The sequence below is a fragment of the Heterodontus francisci genome, chromosome 5 (assembly GCF_036365525.1).
Source record: "Heterodontus francisci isolate sHetFra1 chromosome 5, sHetFra1.hap1, whole genome shotgun sequence".
NCBI lineage: Eukaryota > Metazoa > Chordata > Chondrichthyes > Heterodontiformes > Heterodontidae > Heterodontus > Heterodontus francisci.
The window spans coordinates 101,898,370-101,921,871 of record NC_090375.1 but is presented as its reverse complement, the minus strand read 5'-3'; the positions used below and the strand labels follow the sequence as shown (position 1 = coordinate 101,921,871).

The window sequence follows — 23,502 nt, the reverse complement described above, 5'->3', positions numbered from 1 at the left end:
TAGTTATTGCTGATATCACTCCTTGGTTCTCCATTGCTTCCATTTCTTTTTTAATCTTTTCCAGTAGTGGATAAACACAGGCTTTGCCTCATTTCCCAGACTTATGTGATATTCTGTCTTTACTTTTCCCAATCCTCTAAATAGTTTTGGGAATTTAATCCGAAAATCTCTTTGTTGGTTCTCTTGTCCCTTAATGTCTTCTACCAGTTGTAGGTCGATACATGCCTTTGTGCTGAGTAATGAACAACTCTGATTCTTAATAATATACAGTGTTTCGGGAATCTCTTTATTCTTGTATCTTAATCATTCTCAGTTCCCCTATAACTTTTAGCTCTATGCCTCCCGGTCCATATAGCTTCTTGTTTGTTGTTCTAAAGCTTCCCTTCTTTACCCATGGTTCCTTTTGTGATAGAACATAAACTGCTGCTCTCATGCCTAACTTAAAGTGAGTTTTATTTTCTCCTACCGTGACATCTGCTATCCAGGAATTTTCATTTGCTCCTTGGATTTTTCCTTAAGAAAGGAGTTTCAATCGTTTGCTCATCTTGTACCTCATTTATTCTCTTATTTACGATTTGTCCCTTTGCTGGTCTGCAGCATTTGCTTCTTGCTGCAACACATGGACTGGAAATGTCCTTTTCTTTTACAAAAGAAAACATAGAACATAGAAAATACAGCACAGAACAGGCCCTTCGGCCCACGATGTTGTGCCGATCCTTTGTCCTCTGTCAAGGACAATTTAATCTATACCCCATCATTCTCCTTTATCCATATACCTATCTAAAAGCCGTTTGAAAGTCCCTAAAGTTTCTGACTCAACAACTTCCCCAGGCAAGGCATTCCATGCCCCGACCACTCTCTGGGTAAAGAACCTTCCCCTGACATCCCCCTTATATCTCCCACCCTTCACCTTAAATTTATGACCCCTTGTAACGCTTTGCTCCACCCGGGGAAAAAGTTTCTGACTGTCTACCCTATCTATTCCCCTGATCATCTTATAAACCTCTATCATGTCACCCCTCATCCTTCTCCGTTCTAATGAGAAGAGGCCTAGAATGTTCAGCCTTTCCTCGTAAGACTTATTCTCCATTCCAGGCAACATCCTGGTAAATCTCCTCTGCACCCTCTCCAAGGCTTCCACATCCTTCCTAAAATGAGGCGACCAGAACTGCACACAGTACTCCAAATGAGGCCTTACCAAGGTCCTGTACAGCTGCATCATCACCTCACGGCTCTTAAATTCAATCCCTCTGCTAATGAACGCTAACACCCCATATGCCTTCTTCACAGCCCTATCCACTTGAGTTGCAACTTTCAACGATCTATGCACATAGACCCCAAGGTCTCTCTGCTCCTCCACATGCCCAAGAACCCTACCGTTAACCCAGTATTTTGCATTCGTGTTTGTCCTTCCAAAATGGACGACCTCACACTTTTCAGGGTTAAACTCCATCTGCCACTTTTCAGCCCAGCACTGCAACCTATCCAAGTCCCTTTGCAGACGACAATAGCCCTCCTCGGTATCCACAACTCCACCAACCTTTGTATCATCTGCAAATTTACTGACCCACCCTTCGACTTCCTCATCCAAGTCGTTAATAAAAATCACAAACAGGAGAGGACCCAGAACTGATCCCTGTGGCACGCCACTGGTAACTGGGCTCCAGGCTGAGTATTTACCATCTAAGACCACTCTCTGCCTTCTATCAGTTAGCCAATTCTTAATCCAACTGGCCACATTCCCCACTATCCCATGCCTCCTGACTTTCTCCATAAGTCTACCATGGGGGACCTTATCAAATGCCTTACTAAAATCCATGTACACCACATCCACTGGTTTACCCTCATCCACTTGCTTGGTCACCTGCTCAAAGAATTCAATCAGGCTTGTGAGGCAAGACCTACCCCTCACAAAACCGTGCTGACTGTCCCGAATCAAGCAGTGTCTTTCCAGATGCTCAGAAATCCTATCCCTCAGCACCTTTTCCATCAACTTGCCTACCACCGAAGTAAGACTAACTGGCCTGTAATTCCCAGGGTTGTTCCTATTTCCTTTCTTGAACAGGGGCACAACATTTGCCACCCTCCAATCACCTGGTACCACCCCCGTCAACAGAGAAGATGAAAAGATCATTGCCAGCGGCTCTGCAATTTCATCCCTTGCTTCCCATAACATCCTTGGATATACCCCGTCAGGCCCGGGAGACTTGTCTATCTTCAAGTTATTCAAAAACCCCAACACATCTTCCCTCCTAACGAACACTCTGCCTTCCCGGCTGGGCAATTTTCCTGCCAGCGTTTCTCTCAGCCACACCTACTATGTGCAGGTGCTGCCCCCTCTGGATGCCTTTCCTACCTTTTGGGCTTTTTGGTGCCATTCCATTCCGTTCTTTTCATAAACTCCACTGAGTCTAATGTCTTTGAGATCGGACTCTCCCTGTCTGCTAGAACTACAGGTCAGTTGTATTTTCCAACCTCCTACTGTCTGCTTTGCTGAATGGCTTTTTGTAAACTTAAGTCTTCCCTTGACTGTAGTTGATCTGACAGCACATCGTCAATAACCCCGACTACAGTTCGATCTCAAAACAATTCCTCACGCCAGCTTCCATAGTCGCAATCTTCAGAGATCTTGTATAGGTCATTAATAAATGATTCAACGCTTTCCCCTTTTTATCTGGGTGCACTTATTAAATTTTGCCTCTTCAATGATAACATTTTTTCTGATTTTGAAATACCCTTCAATAGCTTTCATGACTTCAGCATAAGTAGTTTGTTTCTCATCAGTTCCTTGGGTTATGAGAATGTGGTCTGCACACTCCCCATGGTGTACAACAAAGTACTGACCTGTTCTTTGTCTGGTCTCTGTGCTAAAGCTGACACAGAACGGTACCTCTTGAACCTCTGGACCCATTTCAGCCACGTCTTGGCTTGGTTCAGACCAGCTACCCACACGAAGGCCTCTGGCAACGGCAATGATTTTTCCATCTTCTTCTGTTTCTTGATGTTATTGGCTCTTCTCCTCTATGATCACTTTTCTGTTGCCATCATGTAATATCTGGGTTACTTTCGAGCAGAGAGATCAACCATTGACATGTTGTTCTCCCTTCGTCAGCTACAGGAGAAATGCCGCGAACAACAGATGCCCCTCTGCATTGCTTTCATTGATCTCACCAAAGCCTTTGACCTCGTCAGCAGACGTGGTCTCTTCTGACTACTAGAAAAGATCGGATGTCCACCAAAGCTACTAAGTATCATCACCTCATTCCATGACAATATGAAAGGCACAATTCAGCATAGCGGCGCCTCATCAGACCCCTTTCCTATCCTGAGTGGTGTGAAACAGGGCTGTGTTCTCGCACCTACACTGTTTGGGATTTTCTTCTCCCTGCTGCTCTCACAGGCGTTCAAGTCTTCAGCAGAAGGAATTTTCCTCCACACAAGATCAGGTGGCAGGTTGTTCAACCTTGCCTGTCTAAGAGCGAAGACCAAAGTACGGAAAGTCCTCATCAGGGAATTCCTCTTTGCTGACGATGCTGCATTAACATCTCACACTGAAGAGTGTCTGCAGAGTTTCATCGACAGGTTTGCGACTGCCTGCAATGAATTTGGCCTAACCATAAGCCTCAAGAAAACGAACATCATGGGAAAGGACATCAGAAATGCTCCATCCATCAATATCGGCGACCACGCTCTGGAAGTGGGTCAAGAGTTCACCGACCGAGGCTCAACTATCACCAGTAACCCGTCTCTCAATGCAGAAATCAACAAGTGCATGGGAATCATTCCACTGCTATGTCCAGACTGGCCAAGAGAGTGTGGGAAAATGGCGCACTGACACGGAACACAAAAGTCCAAGTGTATCAAGCCTGTGTCCTCAGTACCTTGCTCTATGGCAGCGAGGCCTGGACAACATGTCAGCCAAGAGCGACATCTCAACTCATTCCATCTTCGCTGCCTCCAGAGAATCCTTGGCATCAGGTGGCAGGACCGCATCTCCAACACAGTAGTCCTCAAGGCGGCCAACATCCCCAGCTTATACACACTACTGAGTCAGCGGCGCTTGAGATGGCTTGGCCATGTGAGCCGCATGGAAGATGGCAGGATCCCCAAGGACACATTGTACAGCGAGCTTGCCACTGGCATCAGACCTACCGGCTGTCCATGTCTCCGCTTTAAAGACATCTGCAAACGTGACATGAAGTCCTGTAACATTGATCACAAGTCGTGGGAGTCAGTTGCCAGCTATCGCCAGAGCTGGCGGGCAGCCATAAAGGCAGGGCTAAAGAGTGGCGAGTCGAAGAGACTTAGCAGTTGGCAGGAAAAAAGACAGAAGCACAAGGGGAGAGCGAACTGTGTAACAGCCCCGTCAACCAATTTTTTCTGCAGCACCTGTGGAAGAGTCTGTCACTCTAGTATTGGCCTTTATAGCCACTCCAGGCGCTGCTCCACAAACCACTGACCACCTCCAGGCGCTTACCCATTGTCTCCCGAGACAAGGAGGCCAAAGAAGAAGAAGATACTCTTTGTACCAAATAGATATAGTAGCCTGTGGGTTAAGGTAACTGGAGTTTATTTACAAACGTCTATCATCTATGGCTGCCGCTGCAATACTCCTCACATGAGGCTCTGTACAGTTCGTACAATCAAATGAGTGGATGCAGGCCTTGAACAATGGTTTGCAGACTTTGGATGCCACCTTAAACAGAATGAGCAATACCCTAGCCTTGTCCTTGCAGCGCCCCACAGATCTGCAGGAAAGTGTTCTCCACCTAGAAGCACTAGGAAAAGAAAGAGTAACGATTTGTAGTTGCACCAGAGTATGCATGCACATGGGTATCTTACACATTGTTGTAATGCTGTGTTTTTCTTGTGTTTCCCATTCTTGAATGCTGGTGTCCTTTTCGGTTTGATGATGAAGTGGAAGACCTGAATTGATTGCAACCAATTTGGAGATGTGAAAGAGAGGCTTGATTGTTTGCAGGATTGCATTGTGTTAGTGACATCAGGAGAGTAGAAAAACCGTGTTTTGCATGAGGTTGTGAGATTGGCACACTGGTGGAACCTAAGTGAACCTGGCAATAATCAGGGCATCCCAGGCAGCCAATGCAGCAATGTGCGGTGTTGGTAGTACATTGCTCTCATAACCTTCCCCTTCCTTATCTTCCCCCCCTCCTCTTTGTCTTCTTTCTCCTCGGAATCCTCTGAAGAGGCTCTGAGATCTGTGCCTTGTTCCCCCTGCAGTTGCAAGCCTCACTGCTACACAATGTTGCGCAGAGCGTCGCAGACCATGACCATTCTGAAGACCCTGGTGTGTACTGAAGTCATGTTCCCAACCAGGGAAGAATGCCTTCTCTGACGCATCCTCAGAAAAGTGCTGGCTAGCATAAAACATATCTTCAGCATGCTGATGGCTTGTTCAATCATATATCTGGTGGTCATATGTCATTCATTGTATTGTTCCTGGGTGTCATTCCTCGGGCTTCTGAGAGGTGTCATCAACAACGTTTTAAATAAGTGCCCCTTTTCTCCGAGCACCCAGCCAGTAGCTGCTTTCAGATGCGAAGACGTTTGGGAGGGTGGACGACTGCAGGATGAAAGTATCATGGCAGCTTCCTGGGAATCTTGCTACACCTGCATAAAGATCTTTTTGGGGTTGCACACCAGCTGCACATTGGCGGAGTGAAAGCCCTTGTAGTCGACGAGTGCTCCAGAGTGATCTACGGATGCCTTAATTGCTACATGTGTGCAGTCAAGAATGTCCTGCCCCTGTGGGAAATAGAGTGTGTGGATCCAGAATTGGACTATTCAGTCACCAAAGGAAGAAAGTCATCCTCGTTCCCAAGGGACTGTCTAAGAAGAAGAAGATGCCATTTGTGGGCCAGCAACTGAGAGATCCTGCAAATGTCTCAGGCACAGCCCTGGAAGGAATCAGAAGGTAAGAAGTTGACGGCGGTGGTGACTTTGACAGCCACTGGTAAAATGTGGTTTGCAGTGCATTGTTCAGTTATTGTTCCTTTGATATGTCATGTATTGTTCTTTTGAGGCCACTAGACATGCTTGGTATAGCATGCACGGTGTGCCACTTGAGGGAGTTGATAATAAAGGTTCAGTTTACAGAAGCAGTCCAGAAGGTGCCTTTAAGACTCTATTAAAAACAGTGTACCTTTAAGACAAAGAGAGAAGCTTTTGGATTTCTGAGGCACAGTGTGCCAGCTGCACTTGCTACCAAGGTGAGTGGAGAGGTCACATGGTATAGTTCAAATTGACTATAGTTCCTTTGATACGTCATGTATTGTTGTATGGCAGTGTATTGGCAGTGCCACATGTTTCTTCCAGAGATTTACAATATCAAATCTACAAGGTGAGATCTTACAATGTCTACAAGGACAGAATCTGCATTTACTTTATAGCCAGGTATAATTCGCTGTGCTTTCAGGTTGTGAACTCCAGGTAATGCAGATTGTCAAATACGGACATTGTTAGGGTTTGTGCACAGCAGGCCTTGTATCTTTGTGCAGCTAATGCAGGACAGCCATTTTGTCTCATACGCCAATGCAAAGGTAGTTTGGTCTGCTTAAACCTTACAGAAGAATTTATTGCAGAATTGTAGAACCCCTTGAAATGCGCAAATGTTTCTTCCACCTGCCATTATTATTTTTGACAACATCAGTTTTAAAAATTAGCTGTTTTTTAAGAATAAATAAATAACTGGCATTATTTATGATCTATAGCTGGTCTTTGTGGGTTACATTCCTGATGGGTGAGGTATTCTAATGTAAAAATAATCAAATGCCACTCTATGTCTCCACGCGGATTTGATGAAATAATCTCTTGGTAGATAGGCATTCAAAACACTTCGGCTGCAGCAGGCATCAAACAGTTCTTTCAACGATGAGCACAGCAATAGGTCTACTTGAGTTTTAAAACCGACAGTCTCTCAGTTGAAACTTTACTTCAGAAATACAAATGACCTCTTCAAAGGGTTTTTTCCTCCTTAGGCAATTAACATGGCCTGTGGCTCCTTGTAGAATTTTTGCTGAGAAAAATAGACAGCTTCTTTTCTTCAATAGCACACTTCGCTGGTGTCTCGCAAAACTGGGTTTTGCTGGTTTTTACACAGTCAATTTGAACTATACCATGTGACCTCTCCACTCACCTTGGTAGCAAGTGCAGCTGGCACACTGTGCCTCAGAAATCCAAAAGCTTCTCTCTTTGTCTTAAAGGTACACTGTTTTTAACAGAGTCTTAAAGGCACACTGTTTTAATTCGAGGAGAAAATAAAAAATAAATACAGCTCCATGACAGTATCGACAAAGTTCTTGAACTGTACGCTGATCACTTCATGTGTATGCTGATCTACTTCATGTAGATCCCAATGTACGCCCAGTCATGTGTTAACATAGACGAGTACCATTCCATGCCAGAAAACAGACAGAGAAGGAACTTAAGCACTTGCTTGACTTTGACTTCATTGAGAATGTTAGGGATGAACCCACCCCTTGGATCTCACCCATACAAGTTGTCAAGAAAGCTAAAAATGAGAACAAGATCAGAATCTGCGTGAATATGCAGTCACCAAATTAAGCAATACAACAAGAAAGACTTTGACACCACCAGTGATGGTATCATAGAGAAAGTGAATGGTGCCAAACATTTTGCTAAACTTGACCTCAATGTAGGTTACCATTAAATAGAATTTGCAGAAGAATCAAAGTATCTTACAGTGTTCTCCACTCATATTGGGCTGTTTTGATACAAGAGGCTCAACTTTGGAGTCAGCTCAGCAGCTGAGATATTCCAGTACATGATTCAGTCTGCACTGCAAGGACATGAAGACACGCTGAATATCAGTGATGACATTCTCATCTATGGTCACACTGAAAGTGAACTCATGACATGCCTACATGCATGCCTACAATGTCTTAGAGAATACAATCTCACCTTGAACAAAGACAAGTAGCTGTTCAATGTAAGCAGAATAGAATTCTTTAATCATGTATTCAGCGGTGAAGGAGTATCACCTGATCCACGGCAAGTCGAAGCCATTGCAAATGTTGCAGATCTTATGAAAGTGCATGTAGTCTGGAGTTTGCTTGGGCTCATCGCATACTGTATTAGTTTAATTCCTGACCTTGCTACACTGTCTGCCCCCTGTGTGATCTGATAAAAGAGACCACTGAAGGGAGTGGACTAAATCGCAGAAACAGGCTGTACACCAATCAAACAATGGTTGTCAGCAAGATGCACAAATGCCTACTTCGACTCCAAGAAAACCAGCCAGCTAGTCCTGGATGCGAGCTCAGTTGGCTTAAGTGCAGTTCTCATGAAGATAATGCAGGTCACCCATCAATTGTCATGATGGCAAGCAGATTGTTAACATCGCAGAACAACGATATTCGCAAACAGAGAAAGAAGCTCCCTAAATCACATGGAGCATCCTACACTTTCATATCTACTTGTATGGAAGCGAGTTTGAAGTGATAACCAATCATAGGCCACTAGTGAGCCTGTTCAACAATCTGCATAGCAAGCTACCTACTCGAATACAGTGTTGAATACTCAAACTACAAGAGTACGAGTTCCGTGTTAAGTATCAGCCAGGCAAGCTTAATCCAGCAGACTACCTTCTGCGCCATCCTTTGCCAACAATCAGTCCTACTAGCTGCAAAGAACAGACTATGTGGGCTTAAACTGTGCCAATTTCACTAGAATTAACTGACATCAAAGTGGCATCAAAACAAGATGAAGCATTGCAACTATGTATAACTGCTATGGAATCACAAAGCTGGAATGACATGATTGAGAGCGCCTACAAATGATGTAGCTCACAAGCTACAAGGTCTTCACAATGTTTGAAATGAGCTCACAGTTGCAACCAGTTCTGATCTTGTGTTACGCAGCAACTACATTGTAATTCCACAGTCATTGAGAGAATCTGTTGTAGAAATAGCACAGAAGGGTCACCAGGGAATTGTCAAAATCAAGCAACTCCTTAGGAAAAGTTATGATTCCTGGGAATTGATCGCATGGTGGAGCATAAAATCAGTGTTTGCCATGTCAAGCAACCATTATGTCAAATCTTTGGGATCCAGTCAACAGGTCTGAGCTACCTGGAGGCCCATGGACTGAAGTCAGCTTAGACTTTGCAGAATTGCCCACTGATGAACACTTGCTTGTTGTAACTGACGACTACAGCAGATTCCCAGTCGTAGAATTAGTTACGTCTATTTCAGCATTCGCCAGAGCTGGCGGGCAGCCATAAAGACAGGGCTAAATTGTGGCGAGTCGAAGAGACTTAGTAGTTGGCAGGAAAAAAGACAGAGGCGCAAGGGGAGAGCCAACTGTGCAACAGCCCCAACAAACAAATTTCTCTGCAGCACCTGTGGAAGAGCCTGTCACTCCAGAATTGGCCTTTATAGCCACTCCAGGCGCTGCTTCACAAACCACTGACCACCTCCAGGCGCGTATCCATTGTCTCTCGAGATAAGGAGGCCCAAAAGAAAGAATTTCAGTGAAAGCAGACATCTCAAAGCTTGACCAGATTTTCGCTTTGTTTGGAGTTCCTCAAAAGGTGCGAAGCAACAATGGACCCCCATTCAACAGCGATAAGATCAATAAATTCTCAAACTACCTGGGCTTCACTCACTGGAGAGTCACACCCTGTTGGCCAAGAGCTAATGGAGAAGTTGAGAGATTCATGCGTACCTTGAAAAAAGTGATCCGTACAGCTACTGCCGAGAGCAAGACTTGGAAGCAGGAGTTGTATCGTTTTTATTTCGCTATTACACAGTGACTCTTCACTTGACCACTGGAAAGCCTCCAGCTATGCTCATCTGCGCACATCCTATTAGCACACATCTTCTTGAGTTACCTTGTAAAGCTAATGATCGACATGTACACGGGTGTGAGCGAGGACAGAAAGATCACATGAAAGCAAATGCAAAGCAAGACAAGAAATTCAGAACTACACCGCGAATGACAGGAGACAAAGTGCTTGTAAAACATGACTGTTATGTCGGAAAGCAATGTACAATCGGGAATTGTGCAATTATGCAATGTTCAGCATCATTTGTAACTCCTCTGATATTGAAGCAGCCCTTGTCCATATGCAGCAAGAGCTGGACAACATCCAAGCATGGTCTGATCAGTGGCAAGTAACATTCACGCCACACAAGTGCCAGGCAATGACCATCTCAAACAAGAGAGAATCAAACCATCTCCCCTTGATGTTCAATTGCATTACAATCGCTGAATCCCCCACAATCAACATCCTAGGGGCTACCATTGACCAGAAACTGAAATGGACCAGCCACAGAAATGCTGTGGCTACAAGAGCAGGTCAGAGGCTGGGTATTCTGTGGCATGTAACTCATCTCCTGACTCCCCAATGCCTTTCCACCAACTACAAGGCACAAGTCATGAGTATGATGGAATACTCATCACCTGCCTGGATGGATGCAGCACCAACAACACTCAAGAAGCTTGACACCATCCAGGACAAAGTAGTCCACTTGATTGGCACCCCATCCACCACCTTCAACATTCACTCCCTTCACCACTGACAGAGTGTGTATCATCCAAAAGATGCACTGCAGCAACTCATCAAGGCTCCTTTGACAGCACCTTCCAAACACGTGACCTCGACAGCCTAGAAGGACAAGGGCAGCAGATGCATGGGAACACCACCACCTGCAAGTTCCCCTGCAAGCCACACACCATCCTGACTTGGAACTGTATCGCCGTTCCTTCACTGTCGCTGGGTCAAAATCCTGGAACTCCCTTCCTAACAGCACTGTCAGTGTACTTACACCCCAAGGACTGCAGCGGTTCAAGATGCCAGCTCACCACCACCTTCCTAAGGGCAATTAGGGATGGGCAATAAATGCTAGCCTAGCCAGCGATGGCCACATCCCCCGAACAAATAAAAAAAACAACCCCCTATGCTCGAAGGGCCAAATGGCCAACTCCTGCTCCTATTGTCTATGACAGTCAGTCAGTTGTTGTGACAAACACAAAAAGATTACTGATCACTGCTAAGCGTGGTTCGCAAATCATCACATGAAACACGTCATTGTTCAAAATATTGCAAACACCATCCATGAGCGTTGCATCCAATCCATACATTGAACTTCAGATGAAGCACGAGTTAAAATTGACAACACCAGATGTCACACGTTGATATCCTACTCGTGAGCCGAAAGGACCGCCATATCTAAGTGATTGTGTTACAAACTGAAGTAATGTGCAAACAGATCAATGTAAGCAAACCACTGAAACGCTCATTTACCAAGAAGAGGAGGGATGTAATATAATGTATTGTTCATTTGAAGCCACCATGTATGGTTGATGTAGCCTGCACAGTGTGCCACCGGAGGTAGTTGATAATAAAGTTTCAGTTCACAGCAGCAATTCACAAGGTAATGCCATGTGTTTCTCGATTTCCAATAGCAGATCGACAATGTGAAAGCGTACATGGCCCAGGTCCACCTGACATGACACCTGAGTCACAGTGTTCAGAGATTTCAAGGAAGCTTATCCTTGTAGACCCTGTGCGTTGGGTAAGGCCTCCTGTGGGCTATAGCAGTCTGCTCCTCCCCTGTCTCCTGTGGAGCTACTGGTCTATAACCAGCAGGCTGCTGCCGCTGCTGTGCATGTTGTTGCTGCTGTTGGTCATTTATTTTTTAATTCATTCATGGGATGTGGGTGTCACTGGCCAGGCCAGCATTTATTGTCCATCCCTAATTGCCCTTGAGAAGGTGGTGGTGAGCTGCCTTCTTGAACCGCTGCAGTCCATGTGAGGTAGGTATACCCACAGTGCTGTTAGGAAGGGAGTTCCAGGATTTTGACCCAGCGACAGTGAAGGAACGGTGATATAGTTCCAAGTCAGGATGGTGTGTGACTTGGAGGGGAACTTGCAGGTGGTGGTGTTCCCATGTATTTGCTGTCCTTGTCCTTCTAGTTGGTAGAGATCGCGGGTTTGGAAGGTGCTGTCTAAGGAGCCTTGGTGCATTGCTGCAGTGCATCTTGTAGATGGTACACACTGCTGCCACTGTGCGTCGGTGGTGGAGGGAGTGAATGTTTGTAGATGGGGTGCCAATCAAGCGGGCTGCTTTGTCCTGGATGGTGTCTCGCTTCTTGAGTGTTGTTGGAGCTGCACCCATCCAGGCAAGTGGAGAGTATTCCATCACACTCCTGACTTGTGCCTTGTAGATGGTGGACAGGCTTTGGGGAGTCAGGAGGTGAGTTACTCACCGCAGGATTCCTAGCCTCTGACCTGCTCTTGTAGCCACGGTATTTGTATGGCTACTCCAGTTCAGTTTCTGGTCAATCGTAGCCCCTAGGATGTTGACTGTGAGGGATTCAGCGATGGTAATGCCGTTGAATGTCAAGGGGAGATGGTTAAATTCTCTCTTGTTGGAGATGGTCATTGCCTGGCACTTGTGTGGCCATTTATCAGACCAAGCCTGGATATTGTCCAGGTCTTGCTGCATTTCTACACGGACTGCTTCAGTATCTGAGGAGTCACAAATGGTGCTGAACATTGTGCAATCATCAGCGAACATCCCCACTTCTGACCTTATGATTGAAGGAAGGTCATTGATGAAGCAGCTGAAGATGGTTGGGGCTAGGACACTACCCTGAGGAACTCCTGCAGTGATGTTCTGGAGCTCAGATGATTGACCTCCAACAACCACAACCATCTTCCTTTGTGCTAGGTATGACTCCAGCCAGCAGAGTGTTTCCCCCCTGAATTCCATTGACTCCAGTTTTGCTAGGGCTCCTTGATGCCATACTCGGTCAAATGTTGCCTTGATGTCAAGGGCAGTCACTCTCACCTCACCTCTTGAGTTCAGCTCTTTTGTCCATGTTTGAACCAAGGCTGTAAGGAGTTCAGGAGCTGAGTGTCCCTGGTGGAACCCAAACTGAGCGTCACTGAGCAGGTTATTGCTAAGCAAGTGCCGCTTGATGGCACTGTTGATGACACCTTCCATCACTTTACTGATGATTGAAAGTGGGCTGATGGGGCGGTAATTGGCCGGGTAGGACTTGTCCTGCTTTTTGTGTACAGGACATACCTGTGCAATTTTACACATTGCAGGGTAGATGCCAGTGTTGTAGCTGTACTGGAACAGCTTTGCTAGGGGCGTGGCGAGTTCTGGAGCACAGGTCTTCAGTACTATTGCCTGAATATTGTCAGGGCCCATAGCTTTTGCAGTATCCAGTGCCTTCAGTCATTTCTTGATATCACGCGGAGTGAATCGAATTGGCTGAAGTCTGGCATCTGGATGCTGGGGACTTCAGGAGGAGGCCGAGATGGATCATCAACTCGGCACTTCTGGCTGAAAATTGTTGCAAATGCTTCAGCCTTATCTTTCACACTGATGTGCTGGGCCCCCCCATCATTGAGGATGGGGATATTTGTGGAGCCACCTCCTCCAGTTAGTTGTTTAATTGTCCACCACCATTCACGGCTGGATGTGGCAGGACTGCAGAGCTTAGATCTGATCCATTGGTTATGGGATTGCTTAGCTCTGTCTATCGCATGCTGCTTACGCAGTTTGGCATGCAAGTAGTCCTGGGTTGTAGCTTCACCAGGTTGACACCTCATTTTGAGGTATGCTTGGTGCTGCTCCTGGCATGCCCTCCGGCACTCTTAATTGAACCAGGGTTGGTCTCCTGGCTTGATGGTAATGGTAGAGTGGGGGATATGCCGGGCCATGAAGTTACAGATTGTGGTTGAGTACAATTCTGCTGCTGCTGATGGCCCACAGTGCCTCATGGATGCCCAGTTTTGCATTGCTCAATCTGTTCGAAATCTATCCCGTTTAGCACAGTGATAGTGCCACACAACACGATGGACGGTATCCTCAATGTGAAGGCAGGACTTCATCTCCACAATGACTGTGCGGTAGTCACTCCTACCAATACTGTCATGGACAGAAGCATCTGCGGCAGGCAGATTGGTGAGGACGAGGTCAAGTATGTTTTTCCCTCATGTTGGTTCCCCCACCACCTGCCGCAGACCCAGTCCAGCAGCTATGTCCTTTAGGACTTGGCCAGCTCGGTCAGTAGTGGTGCTACCAAGCCACTCTTGGTGATGGACATTGAAGTCCCCCACCCAGAATACTTTTTGTGCCCTTGCCACCCTCAGTGCTTCCTCCAAGTGGTGTTCAACATGGAGGAGTACTGACTCATCAGCTGAGGGAGAGCGGTAGGTGGTAATCAGTTGGAGGTTCCCTGGCCCATGTTTGACCTGATGCCATGAGACCTCATGGGGTCCGGAGTCGATGTCGATGACTCCCAGGGCAACTCCCTCCCTACTGTATACCACTGTGCGGCCACCTCTGGTCAGTCTGTCCTGCCGGTGGGACAGGACATACCCGGGGATGGTGATGGCGGTGTCTGGGACACTGTGAGATATGATTTCATGAGTATAACTATGTCAGGCTGTTGTTTGACTAGTCTGTGGAACAGCTCTCCCAACTTTGGCACAAGCCCCCAGATGTTAGTAAGGAGGACTTTGCAGGGTCGACAGGGCTGGGTTTGCCGTTGTTGTTTACGGTGCCTAGGTCGATGCCGGGTGGTCCGTCCGGTTTCATTCCTTTTTATTGACTTTGTAGCGGTTAAGTACAACTGAGTGGCTTGCTAGGCCATTTCAGAGGGCATGTAAGAGTTAACCACATTGCTGTGGGTCTGGAGTCACATGTAGGCCAGACCAGGTAAGGACAGCAGGTTTCCTTCCCTAAAGGACATTAGTGAACCAGATGGGTTTTTACAACAATCGACAATGGTTTCATGGCCATCATTAGACTAGCTTTTAATTCCAGATTTATTAATTAAATTCAAATTCCACCTTCTGCTGTGGTGGGATTCGAACCCATTTCCCCAGAGAAATACCTTGGGTCTCTGGTCCAGTGATGATACCACTACTCCACTGCCTACCCCTAATCTGATCTGAGGTCCAATCTTAAGTGACATCCAAACTGATCTGACAGATCAGACCTCCAAAGTGTAGATCAGACGACCAAACCTCCAAAGTGTACATGAGACGTCCAAAGTGTAGATTAAACATTTAAAGTATTGAAGAAGCCGCCAATCTCTCAGCACAAGTACTATGAACAAATCCTTTCCCCCATAAGTTGGTAAGAAAGCAGCTGTGAGTACTGAGAATTGGCATATTTCCCTGAGATTGTCTTAGTGCCCTCAACTACCATGGTGTAGTCACCTTGCTTTCACTGGTGCATTCCAGGAAGCCTGGGAAACCCATGAACCCAAAGTTAAACTGAAAAATCAATGTCAATATCACACTAATTGGGCTGGATTTTGTGGAGCTGGTGGGGCTCCTGGCGCTGGGCTAAAATTGTGGGGGTGGAACGCTGCCTCGGCCTTTTCGTGCCCGTCCTCCAGTGCAATTCTCTGTTGTTCCAGAACCTAATTGTCCGGCGCCAGGATCCCTTTAAAGATTGGGATCCAGCCTCCAAGAGCTGCCGGCCAATCCACTAACCAATGTGAAACATATTTTAATTATGGATATAAAATGGCAGTTTATTTTTATTATCTACTACTGATTACTTTTATTGAATTTTTTAAAAATGAGCATTCATATATATATATATAATTTTTTTTTTAAAAAAGCTTTTATACATTTTAATTACCCAATGCTTGTGGGAGGATACACTGAAACCAGTATAAAAAGGTAATGAGAAACCATTGAGACTTAAGATAGACAAGCCTCCAGATCCTGATGGTTATTAAAAGAAATAGGTGAGGAAATTGCAGACATGTTAGTTTTCCTAATTTTCCAAAACACTCTAGATTCAGGAGTTGTCCTGCTGGATTAAAAAATTGAAAATGTCACTCCATTATTTAAGAAAGAAGGGAAGGAGAATCAGACCTCTCAGTTTAACATAAATTGTGGCGAAGTTACTGGAATCGATTATCAGACATGGAGTTACTCAGCACTTGGACAGGTTTTAGCAGGTCAAAGTGAATCAGCATAGATTTGTGAAGAGTTTGCCATGTCTGATTAATCTCATTGAATTTTTGAGCATGTCACTAGCATAGTGAATAGGTGATTGTCTATGAATGTATCTACATGGACATCCATGTTAAAATTCCACACAAGAGATTACTAGAAAAAAAGTGAGAGCGCATGGAATTGAAAGTAACCATGTGACATGGTTCAGTAATTATTTGAGTGGTAGGAGATAGAGAATAGGGATATATGTAACATTCTCCGATTGGTGGGATGTGACAAGTGGTGTTCCTCAGGATCTGTACTGGGGCCTCAGCATTTTATCATATATATGAATGACTTGGATGAAGACATGGAGAGTTCTATATCCAAGTTTGCAGATGGCACTAAATTAGGAGACACAGTGGGAGGAATTTTTAAAAGGCCATGGAGGCGGACTGGCCCACAATTTCCCAAAACTGGCTGGCATGCCAGTCTCCCGCTATGGTCCTGCCTCTGGGCCATTTTCGTTCTGGTAGGAGAAGGGCAGGTGTAAGCCACCCACCCGCAAGTGGCAGATGGCCTATTAGGCCAATTAAATGGCCTATTAAGGCCACTCAGAAGAAGCCAACTGAAAAATGCGGACCACCCACTGAGGCCAAAACATGGCCAAAGGATGGAGGTAGCCTCCCAGCGACAGACCTGGGGGGTGGGGTGGGGGGGCAGCACTCCATCCAGCGAGGGAAACACCCCTCCCACACCCACCATTCTGCTGCCTCTGGCCGCGCAGTGGAGGGATTATCCCTTCCACAATGATGGCCTGGCAGCGGTGACCTTTTTAATGGTGAAAATTTTTTAAATATCTTCAGAGGGTGCCTCCATTGCCTCATGGCTGGAGGGTTGGAGAGCCCGCCTGCTGTCCTTAATTGGATGGCAAGCACATACCCTGGCCATTAACTGGCCTGCTGGTCAAAGATCGCATCGGGTGATAGGCACCAATGCAATGCAGGCTCCGGATCCAGAAATTTACCCGACGTTGAAGACCAATCCCAGAACAAAAATCCAACCCAGTAAGTTATGTAGATGGGACGAGGAAGTTACTAAAGGGCATAGACAGACAAAGTGAGTGGCCAAAACTATGGCATGTGGAGTTCAATGGGGGAAAGTGCGAGGTCAGATTCGTTGGATGAGAAAGGCAAATCAGAATGTTTTCTGAATGCTGAGAGATTAGGAGATGTGGAGAAGAAAATGGATTTAGGTGTCCCTGTATAAAAATTACTAAAAGCCAGTTTGCATGTACAAAAAGTAATCCTGAAGGCTAATGGGATGTTGGCCTTTATCTCAAGAGGCTTGAAATTCAAAAATGAGGAAGTTACTTCATACAGACCTTGGTCAGACTCCATCAGGAGTTCTACATTCAACTTTGAGTACCAAACTACACTGGCCTTGTAGGAGTTACAGTGCAGATTCAGAAGAATGATATCGGGCTTTAAAAGGCTCAATTATGAGAACATGATGCATGAATCCCCCTTGAATTACGAAAATTGAGGAGCTTTTTTAATTCATTTATGGGATGTCAGCTTTGGCAAGGCCAACATTTATTGCCTATCCCGAATTGCCCTTGAGAAGGTGGTAGTGAGCCACCTTCTCGAACTGCTGCAGTCCATGTGGTATAAGACCTATGGTGCTGTTAGGGAGTTCCAGGATTTTGACCCAGTGACAGTGAAGGAGAGGAAATGTAGTTACAAGTCAGGATGGTGTGTGATTTGGAGGGAAACTTGCAGGTGGTGGTTTTCCCATGCATTTGCTGTCCTTGTTCTAGGTGGTAGAAGTCGCGGGTTTGGAAGGTGCTGTCAACGGAGCGTTGGTGAGTTGTTGCAGTGCATCTCGTAGATGGTACACACTGTGCATTGGTGATGGAGAGAGTGAATGTTTAAGCTGATGGATGGGTGCTGATCATGTGGGCTGCTTTGTCCTGGATGGTGTTGAGCTTCTTGAGTGTTGTTGGAGCTGCACTCATCCAGGCAAGATGAAAGTATTTCATCACACTCCTGACTTGTGCCTCGTAGCTGGTGGACAGGCTTTGGGGAGTCAGGAGATGAGTTACTCACCACAGAATTCCCAGTTTTGGATCTGCTGTTGTAGCCGCAGTATTTCTATGGCTACTCCAGTTCAGTTTATGGTCAATGGCAACCCCCAGAAAGTTGATACCAGGGGATTCAGTGATGGTAATGTTGTTGAACGTGAAGGGATATGGTTAGATCCTCTTTTGTTGTAGATGGTGATTGGCTGGCACTTGTGTGGTGCGAGTATTATTTGCCGCTTATCAGCCCAAGCCTGAATGTTGTCCAGGTCTTGCTGCTTGTGAGAATGGACTGCTTCAGTGTCTGAGGAGTTACGAATGGTACTAAACACTGTGCAAGCATCAGCGATCATTCTTATTTTTGACCTTATGATGGAAGGAAGGCCATTGATGAAGATGGTTGGGCTTAGGACACTACTCTGAAGAACTCCTGCAGTGATGTTCTGGGACTGAGATTATTGACTTCCTAAACCCACAACCATCTTCCTTTGTGCTAGGTACGATCCCTACAAGTGGAGCGTTTTCCCCGATTCCCATTGACTCCAGTTTTGCTAGGATTCCTTGATGCCATACTCAGTCAAATGCTGCCTTGATGTCAAGGGCAGTCACTCTCACCTCACCTCTGGAGTTCAGCTTTTTTGTTCATGTTTTGACCAAGGCTGTAATGAGGTTAGGAGCTGAGTGGCCCTGGCGGAACTCAAACTGAGCATTGGCGAACAGGTTATTAGTGCTTAAGTGCTGCTGGATAGCACTGTCAATGACACCTTCCATCACTTTACTGATGATTGGGAGTAGACTAATGGCATGATAATTGGCTGTGTTGGACTTGTTCTTTTTTGGACAGGACATACCTCAGCAATTTCGTACATTGTCGGATACATGCCAGTGTTGTAGCTGTACTGGAACAGCTTGGCTAGGGGTGCAGCTGGTTCTGGAGCACAAGTCTTCAGTACTACAGATGGGATGTTGACAGGACCCAAAGCCTTTGTTATACCCAGTGCCTTCAGCTGTTTCTTGATATCACATGGAGTGAATCCAATTGACTGAAGGTTGGCATCTATGATGCTGGGGACCTTAGGAGGAGGCCAAGATGGATCATCCATTCGGTAACTCTGACTGAAGATGGTTGCAAGTGCTTCAGCCTTGTCTTTTGCACTGATGTGCTGGGGTCTGCCATCATTGAGGATGGGGATATTTGAGGAGCCTCCTCCTCCGGTTAGTTGTTTCATTGCCCACCACCATTCATGACCAGATGTGGCAGGACTGCAGATATTTGATCTGATCTGTTGGTTGTGGGTTTGCTTAGCTTTGTCTACAGCATGCTGTTTCCGATGTTTAGCATGTATGTAGTCCTGTGCTGTAGCTTTACCAGGTTGGCACCTCATTTGTAGGTATGCTTGGTGCTGCTCCTGGCATGCTCTCCTACACTCCTCATTGAACCAGGGTTGGTCACCCGGCTTGATGGCAATGGTAAAGTGCGGAATATGCCGGGCCATGTGGTTACAGATTGTGGTTGAATACAATTCTACTGTTGATGGCCCACTGCACCTCATGGATGCCCAGTTTTGAGCTACTAGATCTGTTCTGAATCTATTCCATTTAGCACGGTGGCAGTGCCACACAACACAATAGATTGTGTCCTCAGTATGAAGATGAGACTTAGTCTCCATAAGGACTGTGCAGTGGTCACTCCTACCAATACTGTCATGGACAGATGGATCTGTGACAGCTAGATTGGTGAGGACGAGGTCATGTAGATTTTTCTTTCTTGTTGGTTCTCTCGCCATCTGCCGCAGACCCAGTCTGGCAGATATGTCCTTCAGAATTTGACCACCTCTGTCAGTAGTGGTGCTACTGAGCCACTCTTGATGATGGATATTGAAGTCTCCCATCCAGGGTACATTCTGTGCCTTTGCTACACTCAGTGCTTCTTCCAAATTGGGTTAAAAATGGATCGTCGGCTGAGGCAGCCCTTAGGTGGTAATCACCAAAAGTTTCCATGCCCATGCTTGACCTGATGCTGTGAGACCTCATGGGGTCCGGACTCAATGTTGAGGACTCCCAGGGCCACTCCCTCCTGACTATATGGCACTGTTCTGCCACCTCTGGTGGGTATGTCCTGTCCCAATGGCACAGATGGCAATGGAGGACTCTGTGACATTGGCTGTAAGGTATGATTCAGTGAGTATGCCTATATCAGGCTGTTGCTTGACTAGTCTGTGGGACAATTCTCTTAATTTTGACACAAGTCCCCAGACGTTCATGAGGAGGACTTTGCAGGGTTGACTAGGCAGGGTGTGCCTTTGTCATTTCTGGTGCCTAGGTCAATGCTGGGCAGTCCGTACGGTATTATTCCTTTCTGACTTTTCTGTTTGATATAACTGAGTAGCTTACTTGGCCATTTCAGAGTCAACCATATTGCTGTGGGTCTGCAGTCACATGTAGGCAAGACTGGGTCAGACAGCAGATTTCCTTCCCTGAACGATATTAGTGAAGGAGATGGCTTTTTGCAACAATCTGATAGATTCATGATCAACATTACTGAGACTAGCTTTTAATTCCACATTTTTTAATTAATCGAATTTAAATTCCTCCGGCTGCCATGGTGAGATTTGAATTCCTATATCCAGGTCTCTGGATCACTCGTCCAGTAGCATTACAATTATGCTACCATCCTATAATCAAGGTTTTGAAAATGATAAAAGGATTTAATAAGGTAGATACAGAGAAAGGATTCCTCTCTTGGGAGAATCCAGGACAAGAGGACATAAAATTAGAGCTTATTTGTGTATTCCTGCTTTTTTGTTCCTATGTTCATATCAGGAATATGGCATGAAGTATCACAGGTTTGAATCAAATTGTTTGTTTTTTGTTTCTGGTGTTTTTTAGGTCTGGGTGTGGGGGGAGGGGAGGTCCTACACACAAGTGATCATGTTAGTTGAGTTGTTGTCCTTCATGGTTAGTGGGTGAGTTGCTGTGCTGGGGTAAGGGGAGTTTGTATTGAATGAGCTTCCAAAAATGGGTCCAAGTTTCTTAGTGTTTCTTCAAAGGCCAAGCCTTACTCATTCTGAATGAAACATGTTCAACATGTGCTCTAGCTCATTTGTTATGGGGAAGGCTGAACTGCTCCACCAAGTCAGGGATGCACCTTCTGAAGCCAGTAGTTAGAGTTGTACATGCCTGTTGACAGTGGGTAGGTCTTGCAAGGACTGAGCTGGCTTCTCAGTCTTTTGGTTCTGTCTTCACAAAGGAGGACACAAATAACCTCCCAGAAATGTTAGGGAACCAAGGGTCTAATGAGAGGGAGGAACTGAAGGAAATCAGTATTAGTAAATAAAATAGTGCTAGGGAAATTAATGGGGTGAAAGGCCGACAAATGCCCAGGGCCTGATAATCTACATCCCAGAGTACTAAAGGAAGTGGCCCTGGAAATAGTGAACGCATTGGTGGTCATCTTCTAAAATTCTATAGACTCTGGAGCAGTTCCTACAGATTGGAGGGTGGCAAATGTAACCCCACTATTTAAAAAAGGAGGGAGAGAAAAAACAGGGAACTACAGACCAGTTAGCCTTACATCAGTAGCGAGGAAAATGCTAGAGTCTATTATAAAGGATGTGATAGCAGAACACCTGGAAAGCATGAACAGAATTGGGCAAAGATAAAGGAGAACCCGTGGATGTGGTGTATTTGGATTGTCAGAAGGCTTTTAATAAGGTCCCACATAAGAGGTTAGTGTGTAAAATTAAAGCACATGGGACTGGGGGTAATATACTGTCATGGATTGAGAATTGGTTGACAGATAGGAAACAAAGAGTAGGAATAAATGGGTCTTTTTCCGGGTGGCAGGCAGTGACTAGTGGGGTACTGCAGGGATCAGTGATTGGGCCCCAGCTATTCACAATATATATTAATGGCTTGGGTGAGGGAACTAAATGTAACATTTCCAAGTTTGCAGATGACATAAAGCTGGGGGGTGGGGAGGGGGGTGGGGTGGGACTGTGAGCTGTGAGGAGGATGCAAAGAGGCTCCAATGTGATTTGGACAAGTTGGGTGAGTGGGCAAATGCACGCCAGATGCAGTATAATGTGGATAAATGTGATAAATATCCACTTTGGTTGTAAAAACAGAAAGGCAGATTATCTGAATGGTGATATATTGGGAAAGGGGGAGGTGCAACGAGACCTGGGTGTCCTTGTACACCAGTCGCTGAAAGCAAGCATTCAGGTGCAGCAAGCAATTAGGAAGGCAAATGGTATGTTGGCCTTCATTGCAAGAGGATTTGAGTACTGGAGCAAGGATATCTTACTACAGTTATACAGGGCCTTGGTAAGACCACATCTGGAGTATTTGTGCAGTTTTAGTCTCCTTATCTGAGGAAGGATGTTCTTGCCTTGGAGGGAGTGCAAAGAAGATTTACTAGGCTGATTCCTGGGATGGCAGGATTGATGTATGAGGAGAGATTAGGTCGACTAGGCTTATATTCACTGGAGTTTAGAAGCATAAGAGAGGATTTCATTGAAACCTGTAAAATTCTAACAGGACTAGACAGGCTAGATGCAGAGAGGATGTTCCCGATGGCTGGGGAGTCCAGGACCAGGGGTCACAGTCTCAGGATACAGGGTACGCCATTTAGAACTGAGATGAGGAGAAATTCCTTCACTCAGAGGGTGGTGAACCTGTGGAACTCTCTACTGCAGAAGGTAATGGAGGCCAAGTCATTAAATATATTCAAGAAGGAGATAGTTATATTTCTTAATGCCAAAGGGATCAAGGGATATGGGGAGAAAGCCGGAACAGGGTACTGAATTGGACAATCAGCCATGATCTTTTTTGAAAGGCGGAGCAGGCCCGAATGGCCGAATGGCCTACTGCTCCTATTTACGATGTTGTCTATGTTTCTCTGGAATTGCAAGACTGGATATGGTCCTTGTGGTCTCCCACACTATTATCGACAATAAATCAATGAAGGGGCATGTCTGCAGCCCCTCTAGAAGTTGTCTGCTATAAAGGATGAAATTTGCAGAGTTTGTGCAGAATGCATTATGAGCAATATATGATTTTGAGTTGGTCTTCATGCATCTTGCTGCAGGTGGCTGTGCTAGTTGCCATTCCTCCTTGCTTAATGGACAGTGTCGCTTTCATTCCCAGTTTACTCTCAGGCTGCCTGGCTTATCTTTTGTCATGGAGGTGAAGCATTGTGCACAGGGTAGAGCTGTGTTTTCAGAGACTATTGGGAAATAAAGGAATTCACCTGATGTAAGTCTTCCTAAAAATCATACAGTGTGCCAGATTGGAGAGAGGACAAAAACCAGTTTGAGTCTTCAGGAAAGTATATATCTCATTCCAGGCTGACAGGATTGCAGTTACTATGGGATGCTTCTGGCTCTCTGTTAGTCTTTTCTGAGAATATATGAATGGTAAGCTTAGCAAGGTTGGGGGGTGGTAGGACGGACCTGGACTCATT

At 45.7% G+C, this 23,502-nt stretch overlaps 1 protein-coding gene across 1 annotated transcript in view; it reads right to left on the bottom strand.

The window, feature by feature from the left end:
• rgs20 (regulator of G protein signaling 20) overlaps positions 1 to 23,502 on the bottom strand; it is a 212,816-nt gene that overhangs the window by 44,246 nt on the left and 145,068 nt on the right. The gene's annotated exons all lie outside the window — the stretch shown is intronic.